General features: G+C 41.8%; 1 protein-coding gene across 1 annotated transcript in view; it reads left to right on the plus strand.

The window, feature by feature from the left end:
* Positions 1 to 7,768, plus strand: part of MAP3K7CL (MAP3K7 C-terminal like) — an 81,823-nt gene extending 74,055 nt beyond the window's left edge. The window contains exon 6 of the mRNA XM_004618977.2: positions 7,713 to 7,768. The gene's annotated coding sequence lies outside the window, so the exon portion shown is untranslated. The remainder of the gene's footprint in view (positions 1 to 7,712) is intronic.
* The last annotated feature ends 14,439 nt before the right edge of the window (positions 7,769 to 22,207 follow it).

Here is a 22,207-nt window from a genome sequence, read left to right on the forward strand (position 1 = left end):
GCGGGATATTAGCAGAATTCCTTGGGTCCCTGCCCAGGAACGCTCTGCTGGGTCCCTGGGGTCTGCACTGCCACAATCACCTCTGGGACCCCCTAAAGGACTTTCTAGTAGAAAGAAATTGTTTCTTTTCTTTTCAAAAAAATTTTTTTTAGTGAATCACCATGAGGTACAGTTACAGACTTACAAACTTTCATACTTGTGTTTCAGTCGTACAATGATCGAGTACCCATCCTTCCACCAGTGCCCATTCTCCACCACCAATAATCCCAGGATCCCCCCGCCACCCCCACCCTGTCCCCCCACCCCCACCCTGCCTCTGTGGCAGGGCATTCCTTTTTTGCTCTCTCTCTTTCTCTCTCTCCTTTTGGGTATTATGGTTTGCAATAGAGGTACTAAGTGGCCATCATGTTCGGTCTATAGTCTACTTTCAGCACGCATCTCACAGCCGAGCGGGCCCTCCTAGCACCCTTTACTTGGTGGTCCCTTCTCTATCTGAGCTGCCTTTTCCCCCAGAATGCGAGGCTGGCTTTGAAGCTGTGGAGTACTCCTCCTGGTACTTCTCTCTACTATTCTTGGGTGTTAGTCTCCCGTTCTGTTACTTTATATTCCACAAATAAATGCAATCTATGTCTGTCCCTCTCTGACTCATTTCACTTAACATGATACTTTCCATGTCGATCTACCTATATGCAAATTTCATGGCTTCATCTTTTCTAACAGTTGCATAGTATTCCATTGTGTAGATGTACCAAAGTTTCTTTAACTAGTCATCTGTCCTCGGGCACTCTGTTTTTTTTCCAGATTCTAGCTATTATAAACAGTGCTGCAATGAATATAAAAGTGCATTATGTCGAAAAGAAATCTTTTCTTATTTGGGGGAGGATCAAACTTTGTTTAAAAAATACCTTCAAATGACTGGATGAAATATGCACAGTGGGGAAAGCTATTTTTTTAGGGGGGGTGGGGGAAGCTCTTCCCCAGTGCTTGGGTTCCTGGGGATCACTCCCAGGGATGGTTCAGTGGACACAAGGATGTGGCTATTTGGTCTGGCAGTTCTGGGATGGTTCTGAGTGCCAGGCAGGCGCCCCAAGCCTCTGAGCTATCTCCCCAACCCCAGGAAGAACAGTTTGCTTTACTCTGTCTAGCAATTTAAAAGTAAGCGTCATTCCAAAACACTCTCCACAGAAACACCCAGAATAATGTTTGACTGACTCTCCTGGAGCCATTTGGCCCCATTAAGACTGACACGTAAAACAAACTCTCACGGATGCCCCGTCATCCCACACTCAGCTAGCACTTAAAGTTCCTGGCTTCACACTTAGCTCACACTTAGCACGGAGAGATCACTCTGCTCAGCCTGTTTGTCCAAATCTACCACCCAGCAACAACCAGGGATTTAAATGAGAATGAAAGGTCAACACGTCGATCAGCAGTTCATGGGGAGGCTTGTTTGCACTGGGCTGGGCCTAGGCAGAGCTGTGAAATGATTTGGAACATTTCATGAACAGGACAGACAGCCGCGCGAACGGCTTTACCTCAGGGGGTTCCTTTCACTGGAGAGCTTTCTGTGCTGATTTTTGCTTAGGCTTACTCTTCTCCCTGGGGGTGTGACTTTATTGGGTCTCAGGAGTATCTGGCTAGGGTTGGACCTCTATCATTTTCACTGCCAGTGTCCTGCCAATGTCCTTATCACGACCCTTCGGAACGTGCTGGGGTGGTGTAGGATAGACAGGAGGGAGGGGTGTGTAGGCTCACTCACCGGGGATTAGAATGTGGGTTGGAATGTGGTTCCAAGGCTCCATGGTTAGCCAGAGCTGGAAGGAGTCAGCTGAGAGAAAGATGAGGAGTAAACAATTATGGTTTTTAAATTTTTTTTATTTGAATCACTGTGAGACACACCATTAAAAAGCTGTTCATGATCAGGCTTCAGTCATACAATGATCCAACACCCATCCCTTCACCAGTGTCCATTTCCCACCACCAATGACCCCAGTTTTCCTCCTGCTACCCTCCTCTCCCCCCCATGACAGGCACTTTCCTTCTCTCCCTCCCTCCCACTTCCCCCTCTCTCTCAAATTGAAGAATAACTTTGAGGGGAGCAGAGAGAATGAGACTGTGTGAATTAAAGGGAAGCTGGGACAGCTCTTTTCTTTTTTTATGCTGTTCCAAGTCCAGCATACCTTTCCCCTTGTTTCCTCATCTTACCTTAATAACTTTATTACTGTTGTTGTTGTTGTTGTTATTATTATTATTTAAAACTAATTATTATTATTTGTACCTTTGGTCCACTGAAGGTCTTCAGGGACTCTTCCTGGCTCTGTGCTTGAGGTAGTATGTGGTGCCAAGGATCAATCAGCCCAGGCCTTCAGCACACTCACCTGTTAAACCATCTCTCTGGCCCATTTCACCCTAGTTTAGAACATGATGACTGACAGGCCTGTTTTCCTGAAGGGACTGGAGCTCCTGCATGGACAACAGTTCTGTTTGTCTACAGTTGTGTCCCAAGAGGGGTTGGAGAGATAGTACAGTGGGTAGGGTGCTCACCTTGCATGAAGCTGACCCAGGTTTGATCACTGGCATCGCTGATGGTCCCCCGCCCCCCCCAGGAGTAATTCCTGTGTGCAGAGCTAGAAGTAACCCCTGAGCATCGTCGGGTGTGGCCCTCAAAACAAAAATTAACAAATAAATTTAAACAATAAAATGTTTCCCCAGAATATACCCCAGTGCCTGTCACCCTATAGGGAGTGAATAGGGTATGAATGGATGAATGAAGTTCCAATGGCTTCTCTTGATGGCACTTAGGACACGATGCCAAAATGGTAGGAGATGCATCCGGAAGGGCAAGGTAGAAATTTGGACACTCTCTGGTCCCAATTGTTAGAACTCTGACTCATGGTGACAAATGCCATGGTAATATTACAGCAGAGGACAGGTGAGTAGGAGTGCTTGAATTCATCATTCAAAGCACCACATGCCCATTATATTTGATTTTCAGATAAACAACGTATTATACCTGTATGTCTCATGGAAGAATTGAGACACATTAATACAAAAAGTTGATGATTAAAGTTAAAATTTGACTATGCCTCCAGTGTTTGATAAACTATAAAGAGAATATGACTTCTAAAAGATAAGGTTTGTTTTTATGGTATTTAAAAGAATTCTTAATGCTTTTTGGTTTGGGGCCACACCTGGCAATGCTCAGGGCTGACTCCTGGCTCTGTGCTTAAGGATCACTCCTAGCAGGGCTCAGTAACCACATATAGTGCTGGAGATGGAACCAGGGTTAGCTGTGTGTAATGCCAGTTCCTTGATTCCTGTATAATCTCTCTGGCTCTGTAGCACTGTCTATAGCACTATCATCCATTGTTCATCAATTTGCTCGATGAACAATACAAAATATACTATTTTGGTTCTGCTTCAGGACAGGGATTGGGGTTCAGGATGGAAATATCCAAACTATGGTGGTAGGAAGGTGTAATGGTGGTGGGGTTGGTGTTTGAATATTAAATGTAATCAAAGATTGTGAACTACTTTATAAAATAAAAATTAAAAATTAAATAAAAGAATTTTCTCATATTTTATCATTATAACCATTTTAAAAGAAATGGGCATGAAACTATTCACCTTTTCTCTAAAGAATTTGCAGCTCAAGTTTCAGGCTTTTCTTTTCACTTATTTTAATCTCACGAAATTGCAAAATTAAGTATTTTACAACTTTAACACCATTTCAGTTATGTAAGTGACATTTTTATATAGTTGAAATAATTATGTAGGAGGAATTTAGTCAATTCTTCTTGTAGGTTCCAGAATTATAAAGATGTTTTTAAAGTATTCTATGTGAATGTGTAGTGTTTCTAACAAAAATTATAGAAAACTATAATCACGTAATTAGCTAAAGATCATAACTAATGACAATTTAATGACTATGCCTAATGATATTATTGGGTGTTTAATAGAAAAAGAGCAAGTATGAGAATTTAAGTATGTGTCATCATTGCAGAACATTTAGTAAAAGATCACAGGCACCTAATGAAAGCTTTATAGAATGCAGTATAATTCCTTCACTTGTAAATATTCTCATATTGCCTGTCATTAATCTGATTAGAGGGTGAGATCATTTTGTCAGTCACTGCACAGCGTGACCTCCTCTGCCAAGCCATCGTGCTGTCCCTCAAGCAGAATTCAAGATTCTCACATTTCAGCTCCCACCATGGCTAAATAAGAGCTCTATAATTGCAGCATATTTATGGGTCTATAACTAATAGATGTGACACCAGGGAAACAGATCTGATTTCCAAAATCATCTCTAGGTGAAAGATCACCATAGATGAGCAAATACTGATGCACACAAATACTATTAAGAGTATTATTGTATTAAACTCAGACATGCAATGGCATCACCATAGTGTTGAGATAAAGGGAATACTGCCAGCCGGAAGAGCATGAGTATTCAATATAAGTCATGCATTTGCACCTTTCACCTAGATCTTAATAAACAACTTTTATTGCATGATATATTGATTAGACAATGCTAAATAGACAGGGTAATGCTGCTATTCCCAAGTTTATTTGACCAAACAACCCTTTCAGGAAAAATTATCACTCAGTACATCTCTCAGAGTCTACCTTCTTTAAGCCAATAAAAAAATTACTCCCCCCTAATTATACTCAATGCTACTTCTGCCTCCATTATTCCAGCATCCCCAGGCAGGGAGCACTTTGGGAAAGGAGAGGAGGGGAGGGGAGAGGAAGGGAGGGGAGAGGAGAGGGAATGGGAGGGAAGGGGAGGAAAGGAGAAAAGGAGAAAAGGGGAGAGGAGAGGAAGGGAGGGAAGAGGAGAGGTGAGGGGGTGGATAGGGAGGGAACGAGAGGGAAGGGGAGTAGAGGAGAGGGGATAGCAGGGGAGGGGAAGAGAGGAAAGGGGAGGGGAGAAGAGGGGAGGTAGAGGAGGGGTGGAGAGGGAAGGAGAGGAGAGGAGAAGGAGGTCAGGGGAGGGGAGGAGAGGGAAGGGGAGGGGAGAAGAGGGGAGGTAGAGGAGGGGAGGAGAGGGACGGGGAAGAGAGGAGAGGGGAGAGCAGGGGAGGGGAGGGGAGGGAAGGGGAGGAGAGGAGAGGGAAGGGGAGGAGAGGAGAGGGAAGGTCAGGGGAGAGGAGTTGCAAACAAGTTAGCAATGTAGGACCCTAGCAAATGTTCCTGGTATTTCTTCTTTATTATTTAGAGACAGAGTAGGATCCAGCCCTACTCAACTGGGTAAAGAAACCCAGTCTTGCCCACAAAGCAAAGCAATGGAGTGCCCTGGGTTCTAAGGCATTGGTTCCTACCTGCCCAACCATGGAACTGAGGTTTTCACTCACCAGTTCACACCAGCTCACACTGGTGTGAACCAGATTCCAGCCTGTTTCAGAATCTGCCTTTGTTTCATCTTAATATGCCTTTTGCTTCATTTCCTCACATTCTGACTTGCAGTTTTTAAAGTTTGATTCAGTTCTCATCTTTCCTAGAGAAGTCTTCCCTGGATGATCTCTCTTTCTCTAATATCTCTTGTCCCCTCCCTCTTAATAAACAGAAATAGAGGCAGAGAGGGGCTGGAGCAATAGCACAGCAGGTAGGGCATTTGTTTTGCATGTGGCCAACCTGGCTTTGATTCCTCTGTCCCTCTTGCAGAGCCCGGCAAGCTACCAAGAGTATTCTGCCCTTACAACAAAACCTGGCAAGCTACCCGTGGCTTATTCGATATGCCAAAAACAGTAACAAGTCTCACAATGCAGACATTACTGGTGCCCACTTGAGCAAATCGATGAACAACAGAATGACAGTGCTACAGTGCATTTTGGAAAGTAACATTAAAATGAAGAATTCTAAGGTTTTGAGATTAATCATACCCAAACCATATTATATCATTCTATCTTCATTCTAGGGCCCATAAAGCACAAGATAAACATTTGAGTCATTTAGATAGGTTATTCATGTATCAGCAATCTCCATAACACTCCCAGATATATCTCTATAATAACAATGATAATAATAGCAACAGTAATAAACTAAGAATAAATGAACAATGATGATAGTAACATAAATAGCAACAATAAAAGACACAATGATAGTCAACACTTAGCAATTTCTTAAGATATACCAGACACTGTGTTAGATGCTTTACATAAATTAAAATTTTTCCCTTTTTTTGGAGTTGTTGCCTGCAGTGCTCCTTGGGGGGTGCTCAGGAGAGCATGTGATGCTGAGGACAAAGCCCTGGGTTCCCACATGTCTTTTGAGCTAAAAATTCACAGTCCTAAAATTTTATATTTCTATTGTTGTAGTTGTTTTTCGGCCATATCTGGACTGGAGTGATAGCACAGCAGGTAGGGCATTTGCCTTGCACACGGCCAACCCGAGTTCGATTCCTCCTCACCTCTCGGAGAGCTCGGCAAGCTACCGAGAGTATCCTGCCCACATGGCAGAGCCTGACAAGCTATCCATGGCATATTCAATATGTCAAAAGCAGTAACAACAAGTCTCACAATGGAGAGGAAGGGAGGGAAGGGAGTGGTGCCCACTCGAGCAAATCAATGAACAATGAGACAGTGCTACTGTCTGGAAATGCTCAGGGCTTACTCTGTGCTCAGGTATCTCTCCTGGAATTGCTCAGGGAATGATCTGAGATACTGGGGATCTAACGAGGCTTGGTCACATGCAAGCTGGTGCCTCCACCTCTATACTATTTCTCTGACCCTGAATTTTATGTTTTAACATTATGTTCTTTAAAAATTTTTTTAATTATTTTTTTTTTGGCTTTGGGGCCATGCCTGGTGATGCTCAAGGGTTATTCCTGGCTCTGCACTCAGGAATTACTTCTGGTTGTGCTCAGGGGAATGCTCAGGATCAAACCTCAGTCAGCCACGTGCAAGGCAAGGGCCTTACCCGCTGTACTATCTCTCCAACCCCTTAACATTACGTTCTTAACACTATGTACCCGAGTCATAATTATGCCTACTTTAGACTGTTTCTATAATAAAGAAGAAATTTAAGGGAACTAGTTTCACGGAATGAACTCAGCCATAGTATTTTAAAGCAGATGGATCATAACACTAAGCAGCATTGCCTTTTGGGCCCTGGATTCTTCAGTTCCTTGGCTTCTTTTCCCTCCTTTCAGGTTTTAAGTTGTGGGGAGTCTTAAATCCTTGGTGATGTTTGATCTCTGTGCAATGCTCTGAGAAATATCTAATGTATAAAATTATCCCCCCCCCCTTTTTTTGGTGAGTGGAGAGACTTGGAAAGAATTTGAGAGCCTTCCCTTAACAGCGTCACTGCAACCTTTGACCTTCAGTCATGTGGAGGAAAAACATCTGTAAGAGCATTGCAATGAAATTACAAAACAAACATTGTTTGAGGAACTGAGATGCTATCTGGACTACCAGTTGTTAACTGGGGTTCCTACTTACCCTCAATTTGCACTCTTTCCTCTTATCCCATTTTCTTCTAGGTCTCTGCGCTTTTCATTGGCTTCCTATGATGAAAGTCATTTCTCACCTGACTATGCAAGAAAGAAAACAAAAGCAGAAATTAAGGAAAGCATAAGAAGAATGTTGTGCATTCCCCTCCCCCTGTACATTAGAGAACTAATTTTAGTATATGTTGCATTTATTTTACAGGTGATGTTCGTTCTCGATCTGCAATTCTAAATGATCTTGTTCTTCATTTTTATTTTTCAGCGTTGCACTGTGACAAAAGGAACATAAAAGCAATTTCTATGTCAAGGGCACTCTAAATAAGCTGGCATTTCCCTGGCCTGTTAAGAAGCTCTCTCATCTTCCTGATGGAAAAGGCGAAAATAAGGAAGTTGCCTGAGTCATTCAGATTGCCACACTCTGAGGAAAACCCCTTTTCATCTTCCCCTTATGTTCTTTCTAGCCATGGTCTTGGGTCACAGGAGTTAAGTTTCAGAACACAAATTCAGGAGTGTTCGGGTAGATCATAACATCAATTTTATTAAAGTCAATAACTGCTGGGATATGCTTTGCTTGTGAAGTGAATACCTTGTGTGCATGAGACCCAGGTCTGATACCCAGCACAGCAATTAAACACAAACACGCTGGAAAGGAGAAAAGCATATTTGGCTCGAGAGAAGAAGATTGGGTCTGATCTGAGCATTTGCTTATAACCTGATTGGAGTATAACACTGCTTCCATTCCTTTTATAGCCTCTGTGAAAATTAAGAGGGATTCTATATTAACTACTCCATCCTACTCCCAAGAGGCTGAAGTATCTGTGACATCATTTCTTCAAGGAAGATACATTCGACTTTCTGGTTTGATTAACAGAGGCATGTTCTCCCACACTTTTTTCATTGTGGTTCAAAGAAATGACAGACGATAAGCCTCTAGTCTAGACAATTGGCTGGGAAATGGAAACAGGAATTCCCCTGGACATATAATACTTGTTGCAGTACTGGACAGGGTATGAGAAGACATTGGTTATTATTATGGGGCAGACAAATTGATTTGAGACACCTGAGGGAGTCATCTCTATCACTGGGGTGGGGAAAGATGGGACAGACAGAAGAAAATGTGGGATTATCAGAAGGGATGGTCTTGAGGAACACAGAATGAAGGGTTGCACCATTGAACAGACCAAGGTTGGAGGGATAGACTGAGAGTTACTACATGTGTCTAGCATGTAGAAGGTTCTAAGTTCAATTCATGGTACTCAAAGCTCTCCTGAGCATGTGGTTCATAAAGCATATTTTTCTTTAAATAAATGGCTCTTATTTTTAAGAAAACTAAAACTGAACAGACTGAAAATGGCTAAGATTGAAGTAGTGATCAACAGGCTCCCAATAATGTAAAGATTAGAATCAGAAAGCTCCATCATTAAATTCTACAGGACATTTAATTAAAGAATTGATGCCAATCTTTTTCAAACTTTTGCCAAAATAATGAAGGAACACTACCAAACTCATTTTATGAGACCAGCATTACCTCAATACCAAAATCCAAAAATAACTCTATAAGGAAATAAAGCCATAGGTCACTACGCTTAATGAATGTTCATGAAAAATACCCAATGAATTATTAATAAGTAACATTTAGCAGCACAGAAAGATGATTATACATTAGCAGTAAGATGCATCCTTAGGGTGTAAAGATATAGCAATATATACCTATTAATTAGCATGGTACTCTAGTAGAATAAAAGAAAAATCTTATGATCATCCTATAGATGTAAAAAATGTTTAAGAAAATATCATATCTTTTAATAACAAAAACTCTCAGTAAGATAACTCTAGGAGAGTGAACCTATTTCTGAACCTCTTGGCCACATTCACAGCTGTGTGACCCTTTATACCCACACCCTGCCCATACTCTAAGAGTACCACAACACATTTGATGGAGTTTAAAGTAGGAGGCAAAAAATCTTAGAGGAAAAAAAAATATATATATATATATATATTACAGATGTATATATAAAAGCACACAAGGCTCAATCTCTAACAACATGTAATATCTTATAGAAGGTCTTAATGGCTCTGGGTGAAATACAACAATCCTCATCCTCTTTCCTCTAAGGATACTTTTTTGTGGCATTTTCACTGGTTTTTCAAAACAAACAATCCAAAACATATTATTTCGGTTCTGCTTTGGGGCAGGATTGGAGTTTGGGATGGAAACATCCGAAATATGGTAGTGGGAAGGTGTAAAAGTGGTGGGATTGGTTCTGAATATTAAACGTAATCAAATATTGTGAATTAGTTTATTTACACACTCTTTATTTTTTTTATTTTTTTTTAATCTGGCTTGACTTTAATTGGAAGCTGAGAAATAGAAATCGTAAGTACCCTGAGGTACATTTTTAATGTAAAGTCTTTGAGTATTGAAAGGTGACACTTTGGTGTAAAACTGGTTCAAGGGTATCAGAGTGATAGTACAGAAGGGATCTGGGGATGGGGAGACTTGCCTTGCATATGGCAGACCTGGAATCAAATCAATTCCTGGAGCCCCTTATAGTCCCTTGAGCACTATAAGGAGTATCTACACACTCTTTAGAGAGTCTCTTGCCCGCACGCCTGGCTGTCTTCCCTGGGGCCCCTCGGAGGGGATGGGCTCCAGCTTCCCTCCTCACCCCAAGCAGAGCTCCCAGCGGCTGAAGGCCACTGGAAACTAGCCACAGCCATGCTCAAGGCTCCTCTCCACATGAACGAACAAGCCTCATGCATGAAGGTATCGGCAGAGGAACCCAGGTGTGTGTAATCCCATCAACGGCCAACATCCAGAGACTTAAAAGCAAGCTCCCAGAAGCATCCTATAACCTACTTATAACCTACTTCTCCCTCTGGGCGAAACTAGCAAGCTTCTGAGATTTTCTTGCCCACATGGGAGAGCCTTGAAAGCTTCCCATGGTGTATTCATATGCTAAAGCCAGTAACAAGTTGGATCTCATTCCCCTGACCCTGAAAGAGCCTCCAATGCTGCATCGTTGGGAAGGACGAGTAGAGAGAGGCTTCTAAATTCTCAGGGATAGGACGAATGGAGAGGTTACTGAGCCCGCTCGAGAAATCGACGATCAACAGGATTTTGATTTGTGTTTCGTGACACACTCTTTACACTGCTGCCCCATTGTTCATCGATTTGCTCGAGCGGGCACCACTTTATAAAATTAAAAAATTATTTAAAAAATATAAATCTATAAGTAACATAGGTCAACATAAAATATTGTTAGGGAGAGCACCCGCAGTGCTCGTGGGAGATTCCCAGGTAGTGCTTAGAGGCCACTCCTGGTGGTACTTGGGGAGTATGTGGTGTCAAGGATCACATTTAGGGCTCTCCTATCCCCTATAAAAATCATACACTTTTTTTGCACCATGAAATGAATCCAACTTGGTCATGATATATGATCTTTTTAATACATTGTTGAATTTTTTCAGTAAATTTTTCTGAGGACGCCTGCGCCTGTGTTCATCAGGGATTTGAGTCTGAGCTTTCTTTTTTAAAGATGTCCTGATCTGATTTTGTTCTTAGGGAAATGCTGGCATCATAAAGTGTACTTAGGATAATTCGCTTTATTTTCTAGAAAACTGAAACCATCAGGCACTAGGCTTTTTAATCTGGGGAAGATTCTTAGTTACTGTTTCAATTTCCTTGCTTGTAATGGGCTTCTTTTTCTATTTCTACTCATTTTAGTGTTGGGAGATTTTAGGGGTTTAAGAATGTGTCCCTTGGGGCTGGAGAGATAGGACAGCGGGTAGGGCGTTTGCCTTGCACGCGGCCGACCCGGGTTCAAATCCCAGCATCCCATATGGTCCCCTGAGCACGGCCAGGGGTAATTCCTGAGTGCAGAACCAGGAGTAACCCCTGTGCATAGTCAGGTGTGACCCAAAAAGCAAAAAAAAAAAAAAAAGAATGTGTCCCTTGGTCATGAAATTTGCTTATTAGTGGATGGACATGGAGAATATCATGCTAAGTGAAATGAGTCAGAAAGAGAGGGATAGACATAGAATGACTGCACTCATTTGTGGAGGATAAGGTAACATAATAGGAGACTAACACTCAAGGACAGTAGAGAGAGACAAGAGCCAGTAGAGACAAGAGCCAGGAAGATTGCTTCATGGTTGGAAGCCTGCCTCCTAGTATCACCTGGAGAGGCCCCTGCTGTCTCAGCACTGTTAAGAGAAGCACCCCTGAACTCCCAAAATACCAGGATGGGTCCCCGTTATCAAGGTTTTATCAAGTTCTCTAAGAGGTTCTAGGACAGTGGCATTCTGAGAATCATATCACTCTGGTTTCCTCTGCAATGGGAATTTGAGAGCAGGAAGACTCAACAGCCAGAGAACATCTGGGCCACTTCCTCCTGATTGTTGAATGCAGAAACTTCTCAGTTGACTTGAAACTTTTTTCACTTTTTACATTAAAGGGTAGAAGTTCATTATCAGCTTTCTCGGAATTCACCGTGACCATTAGCTGTAGCTAAAACCTCAGTGATTTATTAATTTCCATATCAACCATCTGAAGAGAAGTCAGAAGAGGATTATGTGAGTTCTGGGTACCACCTATTTCATGTGGTTATCTACAATCTTCTCTTCCAGTCATCTCAGCAGGCCAGAGTGAGATCAGACTTCCCAAGTGTCAGGCTGGAAAACACTTCTATTTGCTCTTCGTTTGCGAAGATAATGATCACAAGGCACTGGGCAGCAAGGTTGGAAAACTTGCGTTTAAACCCTGTGCCTGGGCTGGGCAGTGCTCTTACTTATGAATCATTCTGTTTCTGGTTCCTACAAAGACTGGTTTGTCCTGCTGTAAAACCCTTGCCTCACAGGTGGCATTTATGTTCTAGTATGTGAAATTGGGGTTTTCAGCATCCCAAAGCAGTACCGTGTCTACTGCCCTTTCTCAGAAGCAGGCGCTTTCTAGAATTCTCTCCAGGAAACCACTCTCAACTCAACCTCACCTGGTCCACTATTGTGAAGGTAATTATTGTTACTTGGATCTGTTTTTTGTTCATTTTTACAATTAAATTTTGTAAAATGCGTGCCAGAGTGATAGCACAGCAGGTAGGGCATTTGCCTCTCATATGGCCATTCTGGATTTGATTCTTGACATCTCATAGGGTCCCCCAGCATTGCCATGAGTAATTCCTGAGTACCAAGCTAGCAGTGACCCCTGAGCATCACTGGATGTGACCCCAAAATAAACAAAACATTTTTTATGAGATGTTGAAAATCAAATGTTGGGGGTGGTCTTCCCAAGCCTCTTGAACTCGCAAGCAGAACTCCGGAGCTGTGTGTGGTGTCACTGCTGATAGCACTTGGCCAACTAGGTGAGGTGGTTGAAAGTTTGGGCCCAGAGATGTGGCGTTGCCCCACCAGGTGGCCCCAGGAATTGTCAGGGAAACCCAGGTATTGCTCAGAGATCATCAGGTCCACACACAGCGGGGTTTGGGCTCTTTAGGGCTCTTTGGGAAGATCAGATCTGGTCCCTGTGCATGCAAGGCATGTGCTGTCTTCTGGTTCCTGGGATCCTATTTCTAATCTGATGTCCTAATTACATTTGAAAACTTTCTTATCAGCAATTTTACAGCTTTGATATGGGTAGAGTGGCATTCATGAACTTAAGAAACAATGAAACTTTGGCACGTATATCCAAAACTTCACTATTCACAGTCTGGGAAAGATTTACTAGGAAGAAAGCTTCATGTGTGCTTGATTTCATTTTCCAATATTCCTAATGTGGGTGTGTTATAAAGGCTCTTAGACCCTTTAGATAAAGAAAGTGGGGCCGGAGCAATAGCACAGCGGGTAGGGCATTTGCCTTGCATGCGGCCAACCCGGGTTCAGTTCCCAGCATCCCATATGATCCCCCAAGCACTGGTAGGAGTAATTCCTGAGCACACAGCCAGGAGTAACACCTGAGCATTACTGGGTGTGACCCAAAAAGTGAAAGAAAGAAAGAAAGAAAGAAAGAAAGAAAGAAAGAAAGAAAGAAAGAAAGAAAGAAAGAAAGAAAGAAAGAAAGAAAGAAAGAAAGAGAGAGAGAAAAAAGAAAGAGAAAGAAAGAAAGAGAGAGGGAAAAAAGAAAGAGAAAGAAAGAAAGAGAGAGAAAAAGAAAAAGAAAGAAAGAAAGAAAGAAAGAAAGAAAGAAAGAAAGAAAGAAAGAAAGAAAGAAAGAAAGAAAGAAAGAAAGAAAGAAAGAAACGAAGGAAGGGAGGAAGGGAGGAAGGGAGGGAGGGAGGGAGGAAGGAAAGAAGGAAGGAAGGAATGAAGGAAGGAAGGAAGGATGGAAGGAAGGATGGAAGGAAGAAAGTTATCTGTGTTGACTGATAATTTTCCAGATGTCATTGAGTATGTAACACTATATATATATAGTGAACATATATACACTATATATGTATATATGTATATATATTCACTATATATATAGTGTTACATATATAGTGACACTATATATATGTGTATATGTATATATACAATATATGTCTCTTGCCTGCATGCCTGGCTGTCTTCCCTGGGGCCTCCTTGGAGGGGATGGGCTCCAGCTTCCCTCCCCACCCTGAGCAGAGCTCCCGGCTGCCGAAGACCTCTGGAGCCTAGCCACAGCCATGTTCAAGGCCCCTCTCCACACATTCGGACAAGTCTCATACATGAAGGAACTGGCAGAGGAACCCAGGTGTGTGGGACCCGAGGCTGAGACCTCCAAGGCTGCTCGGATCAAGACTGGGCCTCTTCCGCCCAGATTTCCCATTTCCCAGTAGCTAGGTAGGTGGTCACACCCAGGGACTTTCCCCGGCGTGTGTAATCCTGTCAAAGGCCAGCATCCAGAGACTTAAAAGCAAGCTCCTGCAAGCGATATCTTACAGCCTACTTCTCCCTCTTGGAGAACCTGGCAAACTACTAGGAGTTTCCTGCCCACATGGGAGAGCCTGGCAAGGTCCCCATGGTGTATTCATATGCCAAAACCAGTAACAAGCTGGGTCTCATTCCTCTGACCCTGAAAGAGCCTCCAGTACAGCATCATTGGAAGGACTAGTAAAGAGAGGCTTCTAAAATCTCAGGGCTTGGATGAATGGAGATGTTAGTGAGACTGCTTGAGAAATTCGATGACCACAGGATGATGATGATGATGATGATGATGATACAATATATGTATACGTGTAAACCTAAAATGTATATGTACATATATACATATATACATTCTAGCTTATGGAGAACTCTCCATACTCTTTTCCACAGGCGTTGTACAAGACATTTCCACTATCAGTGAATGAGAGTTCCTTTTTCACCACACCCCAGTCAACACAAAATTGTTCCTACTCTTTTTGAGATCTGCCATTCTTACTGGTGTGAGATGGTATCTTACTGTCATCTTGACTTGGAGTTCTCTAATAAGTGATGCTGAGCATTTTTTTCATGTGTCTACTGGCCATTCAACTATTTCCTCTGAGAAGTGTCTATTGATTTCCTCTCTCCTTTTGATTATTTAAAAAAAATTTTGTTGTTGTTGATCTTTTTTAGTACTTTATATATCCTGAATATCAAACCTTTATCTTATATGTTGAATGCAAATATTTTTTCCCATTCAGCTAGCTATCTTTCAGTTTTTGCCTGTATTTCTTTTGCCATGCAGAAATTCTTTAATTTTATGTAATCCCATTTGTTTATTTTCTTTATTGTGTTGCCTTTGACAGTGGTATCATATCATGGGAGGCGCCTTTGAGGTCCAAATCTTGAAGTGTTCTACCCTTATTTTTTGCAATGTGCTGTATAGTTTCTGGTTGGATCTCAAGGATTTTGATCCACTTTGAATTCACTTCTGTGTGAAGTGTAAGATACAGAGTCAGCTTTAATTTCTTACACATAGTTATCCAATTTTCCCAGCACCATTTGTGTATGGAACACTTTTTCAACACTGGTGTATCTATTCCAGTTTGGGAAAGGCAGAAGTTGGAGATTTGAGGTGCTGTAGAAGACTGGATAGCTCACAGGATCCTTTGTCATTCATTTATGATCAAATGAAATACAGCAAGGGTCAGTCTCAGATAAGAAAACATCCATCGAAATGTGAAATATTTAGTGGTCAATGGTCATTGAGTCTGGCTCATGCTTGTTTCTCAGACATGGTCTCCGGGAGCATAGCACCCTTGTACACTGGGATCATGCTAAATGCTAAAATGGTGCAGGAGATCTCTGATATGGCTTAAGGTCCTTGCCTTGTAGGTGGCTGACCACAGTTTGAACCCTACCGCTGGAGGGTACCTTGAGCACAGCAGGACCAATCCAGATTAGCCCTCAGCACTGCCCAGTGTGGTCCAAATGGCCTCCCATACTTTCCCCCATAAAGAAAAGCTAGATCTCAGGTATTAATCTAGATGTATTTTATTATGAATCCAGATTTTTTTTTACCAGAAATAAATACGAATTTATCTGCATTTTGGCAAAGTGGGATTCTCGTGCACTTTGAAGGAATTCATCATCATTTGCATTCTTTGTTTTTCTGACTTAGGGTCATTCTTGTCACCTTCTCTAGCTATCTATTTCCTTTGGGGTTCCTTATATTTACTGTTCTTCCTGGAAATTCAAAGCTGTTGATTTCAATCTCATTGCTTGTTCCTCCTTTTCTTCTCTGAATGCTGATATCCTCAGTATTTTAATTTATTTTTTACCAATTGTCTGACAAAGGAAAATTCTATGAGGACACAGTAAACTTGAAAAAAACTAATACTGCTCTTAAAATTTCGGAGCCCTATGGACTAGTTTTTCCTGAGTGACACTCTAAATCTCTTTTTGATTGTAGGAAAGGAGTGGAGGTGGTATATTAATGAACCATTCCATTGGTGGGGGGAATGATTCTTTTTGTTGTTGTTTGGGCCACATCCAGCAGTGGTCATGGCTAATTCCGTGCTCAGAGATCATTACTAGCAGTCTGAGGGTGACAGTAGGGACCATGTGGGATGCCAGGGATCAAACCCAGGTCAGCTACATGCAAGGCAAGTGCCCTACCTGCTGTACCATCTCTCTGGTCCTGAAAGAAAAAGAGAAAGATTCTTTAGAATTAAAAATAGAAATCTATTTACATAATAATATTGTTTGTTTAAAACACCGCTTTCAAAAATTGATACCTGAAACTCTATAGTAGCCACAACAAACATCAAATAATCACATATGCAAAATCTTTAACCTGGGAGGTTTCCTTTGGGACTAAGGATCGGGGTTAAGGGTGACTGGTTCCAAGAGGGACAGACAAAAAATGATTGCACTCATTTGTGGAGTATAAAATAACATAGTAGGAGACTAACACTCAAGAACAGTAGAGGCAAGGGTCAGGAAGATTGCTCCACAGTTGGAAGGCTGCCTTATGAGCTGGGGGAGAAGGCAATTGGGAAAGAGATCGGACCGCTAAGTCAATGATAGCTGGAGGGATCGCTCAGGAGGGAGATGTGTGCTGAAAGTAGACTAGGGATCAAACAATATCTGTATTGCAGACCATAACACGCATAAGTAGAAAGAGTGTAAGAAGAAAGGGACCTGCCAGTGAACGGGTTGGGGTGTGGGTGGCGGGAGGGATACTGGGGACATTAGTGATGGGAAATGTACACTGATGGAGGGATGGGTGTTCAATCACTGTATGACTGAAATTCAATCATGAAAGCTTTGTAACTGTATCTCACAGTGATTTAAAAAAAATGAGTGAGTTGTTCCTCTAAATTTGTGGCTCTATTACTTGTCAAGGACTTACGTCATTTTAGTTTCTCTACTATTCACTGGAAATAAATCATAAAACCATACTAGAATCTGTAGGTTAAATATAGATTAAGTATAGGTTAAATACAGATTTTTCCGCCACCACTCTAGACAGTTTAGATAATATATTTTAGTTAGACATGAGATAAAAATTTATGAAGTTTTATCATGTTTTCACTAGGCAATGAATGTGATTTTTGATGGGCCAATCCACTAAGGCTTTCTGGTGGAAGTCGTTAGAAAGAAAAATTAATTCTGACAAGGATTCATTCAGCCTGTTCTTCGGCAGAAAGAAGAGGTATACACTGAAATCTAAGATGTTCAAAACTCCCAATTTTCCCTATTTTAAAACAAATGAAAAGATCTAGATTTTGACGGGATTCCAAAACTGTTCTGAACGTTCTGTCTTCTTCAGTACTCCCACTAGTCTGTATCTATGTCAGCAAGTAATGAGCTTAAATATATTACAGTATATATTATATGAAAGAGAAGTGAAAATTACAAATATGGGTGAAAAATGCACTACAAAGGAGTACATTATATGCTCAGTACAGAAACCATAAAAACTTCTGAGAAAAAGCTTAAATGCATGAGGTCACTAACTCAACATTTTAAATTCCCAGTGCTGAATTTTTTATGGTTTATGAGCAATCCAAAATGCTTTCAGGCTTCTAGGGAAAAGTTTTGCAACTCTGGATTTCTGCCTGTCTTTTGGCCCCAGTAAAGTTATTTACTGGGGCCAAAATAAAGTCATCAAGGGAAGTTGGCCTACCCCTAAAATGAGGGGTAATATTCTGTTTTGACAAGCCTCTTCTATCACATACCTTCATGCTTTACATAAGCTCAAATTCACTGAGAATTAAACTATCAAGAATCTAATCTTGGAGAGAAAACAGAAGTTGTTTTCTCAGTGTCAAAAAATGACTGACTTTGAAACTCTAGAACTTTCAGCAATGATGAAAATGTTCCTTTCTGTACAGTCCAAAATGGTAGTTACTAGTCTCATGTGACTATTAGGTTAACATGACTGAGAAATTATTCCTTTAAAACTGAAAAATAATCAACATATACCATTATGTTCCTTTAAGGTGTACAACATGATATTTTGATATATATTGGATATGACTATATGTTGCAAACTGATTTTGATAGTAAATTTAGTTCACATCCATCACATAGGTAGTGATAATTTTCCATTTTGTATGAGAAGCTTTAAGATAGTCTCTCATAGCTACCTTAAGGATATAGCATTAAGCACATTACCATATTGTACACTACATCCCTAAGACTTACTCATCTTAGAGATTTGTACCTTTTAACCACTTTCATCCATTTGGCTTTTCCCTCACCTCTGCCATTTGTCTTTCTCCCTCCTCCCTCTGATTTACTTCGCTTAAGGAAACATCCTCTAGTTCTATCCATATTGTCACAAAAGGCATGATTTCTTCTTTTCTTAGAGCTGAGTAATATTCCATCATGTATATTGACCACAATTTCTTTATCCACACATCTGTTATTGGGTTGTTTTCAGGTCTTGGTAATTGTAAGTTGTGTTGCAATGAGCATAGATGTGCATACAACGTTTTGAGTATTGAGGGTTGTATTCTTGGGTTAGATGCCAAGAAGAGGAATTGCTGGGTCATATGGGAATCCTATTTTTATGCCAGGGTGGGGATGCTCCCAAGTGCATGCTTAGGGGGCCAGAGAGTTTTACCTCTCCTGGTAAAACTCAGTGCATCTGGGCAGGGCAGTTCAATGTTAGGACATGATAATATAGAGTCTGTTTGAACCCTGTGGCCCTGGCAGTGCTTAAGGGTCCCAAGAACTACAGTTAATAGTACTGGGCTGGAGCGATAGCACAGTGGGTAGGATATTTGCCTTGCACGTGGCTGACCCAGGTTCCATTCCCAGCATCCCATAGGGTCCCCTGAGCACCGCCAGGAGTAATGCCTGAGTGCAAAGCCAGGAGTAACACCTGTCCATCGCCAGGTGTGACCCAAAAAGCGCCCCCCCCAAAAAAAAATAGTACTGTGGGTCTCAGGGACTATTCTATCAATGGTCACGTGGACTTGATCTTACATCCCTGTACATGCAAAGCAAAAGCCCTAAATGCTGAGCTATCTCTCCAGCCCTGGGAGTTTTATTTTGCAGTTTTTAAGAAGTATCCAATTAGGTTGGCCCAGACAACAGTCCCACCAATAGTGATCAAGGATTCCTTTCTTCTCACACCCCCGCCAACTTTTATTGTTTCTGCCTTTTTGGTTATAGGCCATTCTCACCAGTGTGAGGTAACATCTCATTGTCATTTGAAGGTGATGAAAGTCTGGGTCATTCCTTGCAGTGCTCAGGGTGTTACTCTGGTTCTATGCTCAAGAGTTCCTCCTGGTGATACTCAGGAGCCTGAACTAGGGTCAGCAACATGCAAGGCAAGATCTTGACCCTGTGGTCTTTACAGTCTCAATGTCATTTTGACTAGCATTTCCCCGAGGATATTTTCATCATAGCAGCCACACTGAAGCAAAACAGCTTGAGAGACAGAGGACAGTGGGCAGGGGCAGAAGGACTTCTATAGGCAAGTGGGTTAGAGAAGGGACCATTATGACAAAGATTGTTGGAAATGATCACTCTGGATAGGAACTGTGTACTGAAAACAGGTAAAGGAACAAACATGATAAACTCTCAGTGTCTGTGTTACAGACTATAGTGCCCAGAAAGGGGGTGGGGGTGGAAGAGGGAGAGAGAGAGAGGAGGAGAGAGACTGAGAGAGACAGAGAGAGAGACATAAACAGAGAGAGACAGAGAGACAGAAAGAGAGAGAGAGTGTGTGTGTGTATGTGTGTGTGTGTGTGAGAGAGAGAGAGAAGAAAAGTGCCTGCCATAAGGCCATAGAGGCAGTCTGGTAGAGGTAGAGGGAAGGGGTGGCGGGAGGGAAACTGGGGTCATAGGTTATGGGAAATGGACACTGGTGGAGGGGTGGGTGTTGGATCATTGTGACTAAAACCTGATCATGAACAGCTTTGTAACTGTGTATTCACGGTGACTCAATTTAATATATATATATGTATATATATATATATATATATATATATATACATATATATGGGCTGGAGCGATAGCACAGCGGTTGGCGTTCACCTTTTACACGGCTGACCTGAGTTTGATTCTTCCGCCCCTCTCGGAGAGCCCAGCAAGCTACCGAGAGCATCGAGCCCGCTCGGCAGAGCCTGGCAAGCTACCCGTGTGTATTGGATATGCCAAAAACGGTAACAATAAGTCTCTCAATGAGAGATGTTACTATGCCCGCTCGAACAAATCCGATGAGCAATGGGATGACAGTGACAGTGACATATATATATTTTTAAAGAAGGACTTTTCTCAAGCTGCCACAGAGAAGAAGAACAAATTTTCAAAGCCATCCAGTGAATCTCCTTTTGCCTCCAGGAGTGAGGATGAAGGAAGGAGAGATAGGTGAGTTTTGAGTCACTCCTTATTGAACCATGCGCATGTCCTAGCATCTCTTTAAAATTTTAGATGATGCACTGTGATAACCCTTACAGAACTGAGACATTATTGGCATATGGTGAAGCCATCTCAAAATTGTAAATAATAAGAAATAGAAATACATAAAAATATTTTTTAACTCCCAGGGGATGATGCTTAAAACGGAAAAATACTAATATTTTTTTCTTGTGAATCACTTCCAAATAGCCTAATTGTAACTAATTTATGGAGATACCTTTGACAATTAATTTATGGAAATATCTTCATGCGGCAGGTTGATTTACACTTTAAATACAGAAGGAAGCGTATAAACAATAAATGCTAATATGAAGTAGAAATGTTTATTTCTGGCAAACTCTGTCTACCTGTTCTTTCCCCTTCTGTCTAACACCTGCCTCCACCACAGACACATAGAGGTACATACATGCAGCGCAAGCATTCACAGACCGCCAGATCTGGAAAAAAATGAACCTCCTGCTTTTGTGATTCTGATTTGTTTTTTGACCCTCTCTTTGTGACAGTTCATCCATTTATTTATTTAAAATTTTTTTTTATTAATGAATCACCATGGGGTACAGATACAGGTTTAAGTATTCTCGTGCGTGCTTGTGTTTCAGTCACATACAGCTTGAGTATCTATCCCTCCACCAGTACCCGTTCTCCACTGATGACCCCATCATCCCTCCCACCCCCTCCCACCCCATTCCTCTCCCCGCCCCGCCTTATTGGCAGAGCATTCCCCTCTGTTCCTTCTCTCCCTTTGGGCATTGTGGTTAGTAATGGAGGTCTTGGGTGGCCAACGTGCTCGGTCTATAGTCACTTCATCCATTTAAACCTCTAAAACTCATCTCAAATTTTGCATCTTTCCTGACTCCTGAATCATGCTAGGATTCCTGCATAGGATTTGGTCTTAGACCCTTGAAATTTATTTTTCCATGCAAGATATTTCTTCCTAGTGTCCTCGGTATAAAAGAAATACAATATGTGTGATGTCTCTCTCATACCAAAGGCCCCCTGGCTAAATAGCCTTTGTTGGTTCACACTGTACACTCCCAGCAGTGCCTCTGGCAACCAGGATTTTTTTTTAAATTTTATTGAATTACCGTGAGATAGTACAAGCTTTCATGTTTGGGTTACAATCACACAATGCTTAGGATTTAAAAACAAAGTTTTGTTTGTTTGTTTTGGACTGGAGTGATAGCACAGTGGGATAGGGCCTTGCAGATGGGGTTTGATTCCTTCATCCCTCTTGGAGAGCCCGGCAAGCTACTGAGAGCATCCCGCTCACACAGCAGAGCCTGGCAAGCTCCCCATGGCATATTCGATATGCCAAAACCAGTAACAAGTCTCACCATGGAGACATTACTGGTGCCTGCTCGAGCAAATTGATGAACCACGGGATGACAGTGCTACAGTGTTTTGGCTCACACTGGATTGGGCAAAGGGCTTACTCCTGGCGCTGAGCTTGGGGATCACTTC

This window comes from Sorex araneus, chromosome 2 (genome assembly GCF_027595985.1).
Source record: "Sorex araneus isolate mSorAra2 chromosome 2, mSorAra2.pri, whole genome shotgun sequence".
In the NCBI taxonomy this organism is placed as follows: domain Eukaryota; kingdom Metazoa; phylum Chordata; class Mammalia; order Eulipotyphla; family Soricidae; genus Sorex; species Sorex araneus.